Genomic DNA, 10,791 nt, shown 5'->3' with positions numbered 1-10,791 from the left:
TTTAAGATATGAGTCTTATTTATGGGCCAAATAGTCTGAGTCACCTAATTATTCATCAAACCTTTAACTGTGAAGTGAATAGATATTGACTGTTTTCTGTATCCTTCAAGACCTCTCAGGTTATACTCATGATTCTTTTAATCAATGTTTCTTATTGCTCTTGATTGTGTCACTGTGAGAGTTCCTTTTCATTTTCACAACTGCATTTTAAGTATTTGTCCCTTAGTTAGTGCACCTGTACTTGGCACTTCATTTTCCCCTTCTGAAATCCCAGTAACTTAGGAATGAGCACAACTGCTTAGGATGCCAACTGACATAAACTAATCTTGATTTCAGAGACTATGATTTCTTACACTGATGAATCTGAAGGCTTCATTTTTCACCGGTGGTCAAAATCACATCCTAATAGAAACTGGAGGAAAAGAATTGCTGATTTCACTGAACATTACATTGAAAGTGAAACCTCATAGGGAAATTTGATATGCTGCATAATAAAATATCTGCCAATGCATATGGTTTCTGATTTTGTCACACGTTAAGCCTTATCTGATTTGCTGACCACCATCGCTTCCAGATTTTTCTCTCTATTAAAGTAGAATTGTACTCTTAAATAGGAAGTATGGTTGAAAAATACTCCTTCCTTTCTTAAAGGATGCACAACTAGGAAACCAGCCTCATGGTCTCTCTTGGCAAATACTATCTTCTCATTGAAATTAGAGATTACATATGATTCCAGTGAAAATCACCATGGAAACCTCTCATTATTTGTGTCTGTGGCAAGCTGGGGGAGGGGGCTTAGCCCTCAAAGCATGCCTGAGTAGTACAAAATCTTAAGCACTGTAAAATTCTCTTTTATTATGTTAAAATATAAAGGTCAAATCTGAGTTTAAAATAAATGATAAATTTCATCTTCATTGTAACTCTCCGGTACTGCATGAAAAATAATAAATGTAAGAGGAAGACATTTAAGGGAAAGAAATCTAACTGAAGCATAGCAAAGTACTTTTGGTGTATTAGACCCATTGGATTTCATTGTATAGAAGTTTCACATATGGATTACATTTTATTGTACCGTTTAACTTGTTAGACTCCTTTTTTGACAAGATGATGAAAATTTGTAACATCTAAAACTATGAAATACAATCCAGTATTTATATATTGAGTATATTTTATTAAATTAATATAAACAACAAATGATAATGTTCCAAGCTGTTATGAAGACACTATGCTTAAAGTAAATACATTTTTCTGCCAAATTCTTTCTTATAAATGTACCATTTATCACACATATGGAGGCAATTTCTTTAATAGCCAAAAAAATGCTCCACAGTTGTAGTAAAGTTGATGGAGTGTAAAAGTCAGTCTGAAGAATTAGATATTTTATTTTTAACACAGAATCTGGGCCTGTTTCTCTTCTATCTTGTGACTTAGTCATATATATGCATCTGAAATGGCTGTAAAATATTAACAAATTGAGATAATTATTTCCAGTTCACCACACTGGGCTGTCTGCTTTATGCACGTGTATGTGATACTTGGTACAGGTGAAGCTGGTATAGCTACAAACTGTTGCCTTCCAATACATATTGCTTCCTAAAACCATCAAAACTGTTAAAAGCAGACTGATTAGGTATTACATTTGCTAAGTCTTTTAAGATACCTTCCTTGTTTTACTGTATATTTCATACAACTGCTGGTGGAAGCATTTAGAAATTGTATGAAGAAATGCCTTTACAGAATTCGTGTACTGGATATGCAGAGAGTACGTGTGAAAACTAGTTGCTGACTGCATTTCATGCTTGCACTGCTCAGCATTATCTATATATCTCTGTATTTATCTGTCTATCCATTTATTAAGAGTTTGTTTTTGGTTGGAGAAATATAACCGTCAGTTCATTATTTAAAATATTTCTATATTCCCACTACTGAATACAGTAATTAGAGTGGAAATTTGAAGGTTTTCAAAATATGTCAGAAATTTCTTTCCAAATCATTTACCTGTCTAATAATACTTGGGTGCAACCTATCCTGGTCCTCCCTTTTGATTACCGCTAGCAGCACATACATTGTCAGAGATTTTGATCTTCAGAGAACAGAGTCCTAGCATACTGCCATGTAAGCATGGTTTTCAGCAGGATGGAATATTCTGATTTCTGAAAACACATTGAATTTAGAACTTGCACAGAAGGCCGATCCTTCTGCAAAAGACAAGAGCCTAGTTCCTGTGGGAACCTTTGAGTGCTAACCTGACAGTAAAACAAAGCATCACAATGTGCACTTTTATCTTGTTTCTTAACATCACTGGGTAGTTGGTAGGTTGGTTGGTTCCTCACTGTCTTTTTCCCATGATTTAATTTTTTTTTTTTTTCCCAGTTCTCTGAAATCGCCACTTTTAAATTAGACATATCACCCTTTTTTTTTTTTTTTTTTTTTTTTTTTTCCCCCATTCTGCAAACTAAAATGTGCAGCTGCTTCACTGCGTGCCTAAACATGTTCTTCTCTTGGCTTAATTGGTTTCTCCGTGTTTACAACACTTTGTTTCCTAGTGAGGGTGTTGATGACCCATGCCTGGCAGTGTTCAAGAGGCAATTGGACAGTGCACTCACTAATGTGTTTTAACTTTTGGTTAACTTACGGTTAGCCCTCACAAGGTCAATAAGTTGGACTTCATGATCTTTGTAGGTACCTTCTGACTGCACTGTTCTACTCTATAGACCAAAAATGGTCTTGACCATCCATATTTCATCTGCATCCTGTGTCAGTAATGGTCCACAGTCTCAAAAAATCAGATTCTGCCTACATTAAAAAAAATAAAAATAAAGACGCCCTCAGAACACTATGAGCATAGAATATTTATTCTATAAACAGATGAGATTTGAGCACTGGAAAGGTGGTTTTATGGCTTAAAATTTTTGATGTGCTCTGATAGCTGATAGTACAAAATGACTGAAGTGCTTATCTGTTGGCTATTAGATACAATCAGGCTTTTAGAGTGTCCAGCTGTGAATATAAATGGGCTTTAATTTTGTTATTGATGAGGCTGGGGGGAGAGCAATGCAGCTACGCTAAAGAGGGAGCGCTTCTGAATGTGTTGCTGAGTTTCTCTGCAGATAGAGTAGCAGAATTTAATGTGATCAGAGATTTGTGCCTGGATTTGAGCGTGAACTCAGAACCACAGGCATTTACTCTGCTACAGTACATACAGGTACAGAGTTCAGAAACCATCTGCACCGAGGGAGGTAAAAAATAGATATCAGGCCAGAGCTGCAGAATTGGATAACAACAGAGCAAAACTACTCAGCTATTTAGATTCACTGCTTATGCATTGCTTAGACATAACTTGATACTCATGAATTGAAGAATTTTGCCTCTTGACCGGATGTAGAACAGAGTCCTTAAAGCATTTAAATCTAAGTTATACTTTCTATCCTTGTCTTGTGCTTCTTGGGCCATTAATCCTATCTGTAGTGTTCTCCCCTTCTGCAAGCAACTGGGTTTCTGCAGGTCCTGGAGAGGAACAGCTGGCATTAATCTCCTTCTGCCAGATGCTCACGCTATCCAGTGACAAGGATCACAATGTACGCAAGTTTATTGCTCACACAGGAGGGAAGGGCTGTGGTTTTACTCAATGCAACTTCCAAAGCTAAGTGAAGGAGCTGGCACCAAAACTTTATGGTAACATCCATGATGCTAAATTAATTTATCCCCTTTAGTAAGTGGTTATTGAGCATAAGATTAAGGGCTATGGATGGCTGTGTCCCTTCTATATTAGACTGACCATATTCATTCTGCAAAGGATTTGGCTTTGCATCCCCTCTGGGTCCCACCTGATGCTCTTGTATCCCAAAGATAAAGCTTTTTCTGTGTATGTGTTTTGTTCAGAACATCTAACAAAATATCACAGGTGTACCCCATCTCACCAAAGTGGAGCAGCTTGGAAAGGCTGTGCAGGGCAAGGAGAGCCTGGCCTGCTTGCAGCGCATAGCAAGGGCTGGTGGATTCCAGACAGAGTGGAAGCAGGGTAACCCCAGACCCAGCCATTAGGGTTTGGTGCCCTGACTCTTCTGCAGTTTTATCCAGATTGCTTTTGGAAAGGTGAGTTAAGCTGTACTGGGAACCATGCTCAGCATTTAAACCCTGCACTCAAGCAGTTGCACTGTTGCCTGAAGAGCTGCAGAGCAAATGAGCATTTCTCAGTCTGGATCCAAGGGAAGCTGCTGGCGATGCTATATCACTGTCTCACTATCTACTCCTTCAGATTTCCTGAGTAATCTGGAATATATTTTCTCCCTATATTTTTTTATTTTTATTTTTATTTCTTCTAAAACGTTTTGATGTAGTTATGATTGCCATGGAATAACAATGCTGCTGGAGGGGCTGCCATTGTTCCCTGTCCTTCGGGAGACCAGCAGGCCACAGAGCTCATAGATCTTTGTACTTTGTGTGAATGTTCAAAAGCATACACCAGCTGAGTTTGAGAGACATCTATCCCAGTTGCCGATGTAAAACTGACATGTAGCTGAGACTGGGAGGACAAGGTAGAGTCTATCTGAAGACTTGATGTTGCCTTTTTTCACAGGATGGTGATGAAATTGTCTATATCTGTTGGAAGTGATTTTCTAGGATCCCATGAAACTGGTGAGATACTATTTCTGTATTCACCATCACAGATAAAGATGTGCTTCAGCAACCCTGCTAGATCCCCAACACAAACAATATGTCTGGGCCACTGTTCTGGCAGGACCGGCTGCCAGCCACCTGTTCAAACACTTAACTTTGCAGGCAGAGATACTAATGAAAGCAGTAGCAATAGCTTCTGCTATTAAATGCATTCTGAGTCCTACATCTTGGAAAAGTGTGAAATAAGATGTTATTTCTCCACGCTGGCTCTATTCTATTTCTTCATCCCCACATGTGCATAATTCAGTCACAGAGAAGATACAAGCGACTACAGTGGAAGAGATGCTATCTGTTTCTCCTAATGTGGTGGACCATCCTGAACATGTGCCTTGCAGAGGCTTTGAACCAGGAAGGAAGAAAGCATTTCTCACTTTTTTTTTTTTTTTTAATTTCTTTCTCTTCACAGGAATAGGGAAAAATTAAAACTGGATAAGGAAGCAGCTGGCATGAAGATTCCCTCCATGGAAAACAGAAGAGCCAGGAACAAATTGCCCACCAGTGACTGAGCACTAGTGAGAAGAGATTTTTGGCAACAAGCCTTTGCAGAAGGAAACTGAAATTAAAAAGCTTTTTGGTCTGTCTCATTTGAAGTAGAACTTTCCTGTTCAACTGATGCACATGCAGAGGTGTCTGCAGTGCTCAGAGAATGGAATCTAATCATTTTTAGTACAATCAGATAAAAGAAGATACTGTGCATTTTATGACTTCTGAAGTCTTACTGATTACTGATGAATCAGACTAAGATTCCTAATTGATAATTACTACTAATCTAGACTGCCTGTTTCTTTCAGGGAGTAATCTTTGCCCCTCAATATATTTTGCCTGGTCTTGCAAGCACAGAGAGCCTTCCTGTATGTTTGCCTTGCTCTCCGAAGACCTCATTTTGCTTATTTCAGCTGAGCTTTACTTGGAGTTCAGGTGGAAAATCAATCCCTCTCTTGCATTTTCCTGTATCCTATGTCATTCCCATAGAGTCCTAAAATGTGGAATGGCTTTGGTTGGTAGAGAACTTAAAGCCCATCCAGTTCCAACACTTGCCTTGGGAAATGCCACCCACTCATGCTGATGAGGGCTCCATCCAAACTGGCCTTGACTGTGTCCAGGGATGGGGCACCCACACGTTCTCTGGGCAGTCTGTGCCAGGGCCTCACTCCCCTCCGAGAGCAGAATATTTTCCTAACAACTAACCTAAATTTCCGCCTTTTATTTTAAAGCCATTGCCACATGTCCTATCACTATTGGACCAAATGAAAGTCAGTCCCCCTCCTGCTTGTATGCTCCCTTCAAGTACTTGAAGGCCAAAATGAGGTTTCCCCCAGAGCCTTCTCCAAGCTGAACAAATCCAGCTCCCTCAGCTTTTCTTCATAGCAGAGGTGCTCCAGACCTTTGATCATCTTTGTGGTCCTCTTCTGCACCCACTCCAACAGCTCCACACCATTCTTGTGCTGGAAACCCTGGGCCTGGATGCTGTATTCCTGATGGGGCCTCCCATGGGCAGAGTAAAGGGGAACAATCCCCCTCCTTCTCCCTGGTAGTCTTTCCTCTTTTAATGCAGCCCAAGATACTGTTGGCTCTTTAAAGAACCTGTCCCTATAGCTACAGTGTTTTGTTTTCATTGTCATCTTTATGCCGTATTTTGCTTCAAACTTCCCTGAAAATGAATCCTGGCACCAATAACTTAGGAACATTTTAGTAAGAACTGAATATTCTCAGCATTTTAACTAAGACCATCAGAAATACTGCCAATATTGAATGGAATAATGAGGAAAGAGCTGATTTTAGACAAACAAATGCTATTTTCAGTGTCTTAATTTTGGAAACAATTGTCCCAGATGTCTAAATATGAGCTCTTTTGTCAGATCATTGAAGGCAAGTATCATCTTCTGCTATGGCATCATTTATGTTTCTGGAGAGAAACTGTACAATTTTATCCTCGGCTGTTGGTCTAAAGGGCATAATCAAAGGTGCTTCCACTTGCAAAAAGCATATGACCAAGTGAATTTTACTGTTATCTGCTATTCCTCTTTGCAGAGACTGTGCAAGCTTAAATACAGAAGTCATAAAGAAGACAAAGGGCAGCTGGGGAAATTAAACATAAGAATGTGTGAATTCCCTGTCATGCACTGAGCTTCTGGTGTCAGGAAAGCTATGCAGGAATACTGTTTTAAGATGTGGTTCCCAGGAAATTGTGCTTTGTGGATTTTGCTTATTTTAATTTCTAAATACGTATATAGATACAGGAGCATTTATTCTTCTGATAAAACAGCTTAAGTGTAGTTTTTAACACTTAATTCAAAGTGTGAGTAAATTTCCTCATCAGTGAGAATGAGATTCAGATGAAATAAAACAGTGAAAGGCCTACACCCTCAGAAGCCATGGGCCATTTGAAGTGCCTTTTGGGTTTTTAACTTTTCCTAAGGGAGAAAATGGGCTCTTTCAAAATAACCTGCTTTCCAAAGGTATCTAAAACAAGTCAAAAAGCACTTCAAATCACAGTTCATTTTAAATGTGAACTTAATTAGAAGCCATACTGACAAAGCAATGAACACCAACAGACTGAGGGATTTTTCAATTATATCAACTTCTTACAGTCATACTAATATGAAGAAGATGAATTCTCAGATAAACTTTGCTGAAATCTTTCAGTGTCCATCACCTATTTTTTCTGCAAATATATTTAAGCTAATACTATGCCAGATATAGGTTTTTATAGAAAGGAACATCTGAAGATATTTGACGATAATTGGTAGAGTTCCAATATTTATAGCAGGAATTTCTTTTTAACATCGACTTCAAAACTAATCACAGGTTGTAAGATCTTGCAAAATCTCTGATTCTTGCACCAGAATAAGTTTTTTAAAGTCTTAAGCATTATTTTTGTTTACTATACATTTCTCAGCTTGTGCAAATTGAAATCTAGCAAAGTGGCCTGAAGCCTAAAGGAAAAGTGAGATCATGACTGTGCAAGAGAAAGGCAGAGCAAACATTTTTGCTGGAGGAGAGAGAGAGAAGGTTCTTACCATTGTCTACAACTGCCTGAAAGGAGTTCATGGCAGGGTGGGGATCGGCCTTTTCTCCCAGGTAACAGCAATGGGACAAGAGGGAATGGCCTTAAGTTGAACCAGTAGAGGTTCAGGTTGGACAGTAGGAAGAACTTCTTAGTAAGAGTGGTGAAGCAGTGACGCAGGCTGCCCAGGGAGGAGGTGAAGTCATTGCCCCTAGAGGTGTTCAACAACCGTGTAGTTGTGGCACTGAGAGACATGGTTAGTGGGCAATGTTTGTGCTAGGTGGGAGGTTGGACAAGATGATCTTAGAAGACTTCCAACCTCAGTGATTCCATAATTCTCAAGTAATCACATTGCCGGAGAACACTGACAGGAGCTTGATACTGCTATTGCACAAATTTAGGTCTTTGAGGATTTTTCAGGTCAGACAGGACATCTCTCTGCTTCAGGTAGAACCAGATAGCCACTAGCTGGGGAGATTTGGAGATTACTTTTCAGATCTTGGGACCAGTTTCTCTCAAATGTGGTTTTATTAAACAGTACTGCTGTGGTGCTATGAAGTAGATAGCATTCATCTAGGTAACTAAGTAATCATTGTACTAGTAATGACAGTGATGATATTATAGCTAATTTGACTCAGTAATTATCTTCATCTGCTGACAACCATCAGAGCTACAATAGAAATTTAATTTCAGTGTCGGGGCTTTGAGGCACAGGACAAATTATTTTACTGAAGGAGGAAGTGTGCAGCAGCCCCTCACAAAATCAGCTCCTTGAGATGTTCCTCACACATTGGATTCATCTAAGCTCCCCTCACTTACTGTAGACTAAGGCACCAAACTTTGGAAATGTGTAACAGTAATCTGTTTTCCTGAGCTATAATTTCACATTATTTGCCTGCAAGAGAAATAGTGAAGAAAGTCCTAGCTCTGTGACCTTAGCACTATGCATTCCTCAGCCCTGCTGTATAAAGATGGTTTTCAAATAGCTGTGTCTGCATTTTCCTATATGAAATATTCAGACCTAGTGGATCTAGATGTGTGAAGCATCGCATCAAAATACACCATGTTGCCACCTATACTGAGCAATGTATGTTACGATTTTTCATTCAAATAACAGGTTTCAGTATCAAAATTATGAAGGGTTTCTATAAACAGAATGGGATTTTCTGATTGTGTGAAACAGCCCCAGTTTTATCAAAGGATGATTCATTAAGAGGAATATGGGACATTAACAACCTTTTTTTTTTTTCACTTCCTATCTATACTAATCCATAATGATGGCTCTTACCTACTGGCTGACATAACTGCACAGTACATCTCATTCATTTCGAAGCTGTGCTCAGCCCTGCTGTACTGAAGCAGAGCACAGCTATGGACCAGCTGCCCATAAAGTACTAAAAGCTTCCTATTAGCATTCATCAGTTACACCCGGGCTCTGAAAGGAGATCAGACCTCACCAGAACTTCCCTGATTCACCCTATTTCTATCTTAGAATATGCTAAGAAACTGTATCGTGATGATAGGATTGGGCATGTAGCACCAATAGGCAGCCGCTTTAGTTTGTCAGCACTTCTATTTCTTGATGAGTTGGAGATCAAACATTGTTGTGAAGTGATCTTTTTCACAGACAAACAGCACTCACAATTTTTTTTCCTGTGATAGATGTTAAAAATGGACATTCATGTGCACTTAACATGATATTTCCTTTTTCCTTTTTGCAGTAGGGGAATGTGAATAATACAAAGCAATCCTTTGTTGGAAAATGATAGCTTATCATTACATGACTTACAGTACTATAATTGCAAAGATTGCAGCACTGGACATGAGCAAGAATTACTTTGTGCAGCTGGGTATTCTCTGTGTTTTTTTCAGCAGGGAGTCCAGAGGAGAAAGAGCTATACAATATGTTTTTAACAATTTTTGTACAGAGTAAGAAAATTAAAATGTTTCTGCTGAGGAATAAATGAGGTCTGAGGATTTAAAATTTCACATGTAAGTATTTTTTTGTCCACTTCAGGTGTTATCCAAAACACAGGCTTAGCAGGCTTAGGGATGATGAAGGTCCTGCTCTGGAAGTTGGAGATATGTGCAGGTGCACATGTTAAAACTTGGCACTGAAATTGTTGCCTCAGCTGTGCTTTTATCTTGCCTAATAAAAGACACGTGCAACTGAGTAGTCTTTTATTTTTCCTCATCTCCATCATTAAGAATGATGAGTGTTTAAATAAGAGTTTGGAAATGGTCCCTTACAAGTAGAATTGTGGAAAAATTTCTTCTCACAAGGCACAGTGAGGCACTGCAACAGTCTGCTCAAAGACATGGTGTTCCATCCCTGGTGGTGTTCAAGAAATATACAGATGAGGCACTGAGGGACATAGTTACTGGGCATGATGGAGATGGGCTTAATGGTTGGACTAGATGATCTTAGAGATCTTCCCCAGTCTTAATGATCCTATATAGGTAAAGGATCATCAGTGACAGGGGCAGATCAGCAAAGGAGGATCTAGGCAGGTATGGGTGCTTCAGTCCCCTCTCTCCATGCCCTGCATATCTGTATAGCAGCACAAGGAGAGTGCACACTTAGGGCTCATAGCCACTCAGAATTGAACAGAAGAGTTAATGCCAAAACCTAGCAGCTATATGTTTGTATCCAGTTGTGCTGCCTCCAATGGTGAAGGAAAAATATATATATATATGTATATATAGATAGATAGATCAAGACTGCAACAAGTTCAGCATATCTGAACATCACAACATTGACCCAGCAGAACTTTCGGCAAGAATGCCCCAACAGAAGAATCCATTTCAGCTCAGCCTTATCCCAGTACTCCTGCAGTCCCTCCAGATTCATGCCAGGTAGTTTTGTTACATGCATGATGCTATGCATGAGCTGGCCCTGGGGTTAATCCTCAGGGCATGCTTCAAGACTCAGTAATGCAGAAAGAGCTTGGTGGATCCCTGAGATATGGCTGCTAAACCCTGACTTTCTGCACAAATGTTTTACTTCCACTGTTCTCATCTAGAATTCTCTCTCTTCCTCCATTTAATTATGTAAGATGCTTGCTTATTCTAGAGATTTTACATGTCATTGTAAAACTTGACAG

Source organism: Gallus gallus, chromosome 1, assembly GCF_016699485.2.
Source record: "Gallus gallus isolate bGalGal1 chromosome 1, bGalGal1.mat.broiler.GRCg7b, whole genome shotgun sequence".
Taxonomy (NCBI): domain Eukaryota; kingdom Metazoa; phylum Chordata; class Aves; order Galliformes; family Phasianidae; genus Gallus; species Gallus gallus.
The sequence above is the reverse complement of the archived record's forward strand: the minus strand, read 5'-3'. Positions refer to the sequence as shown.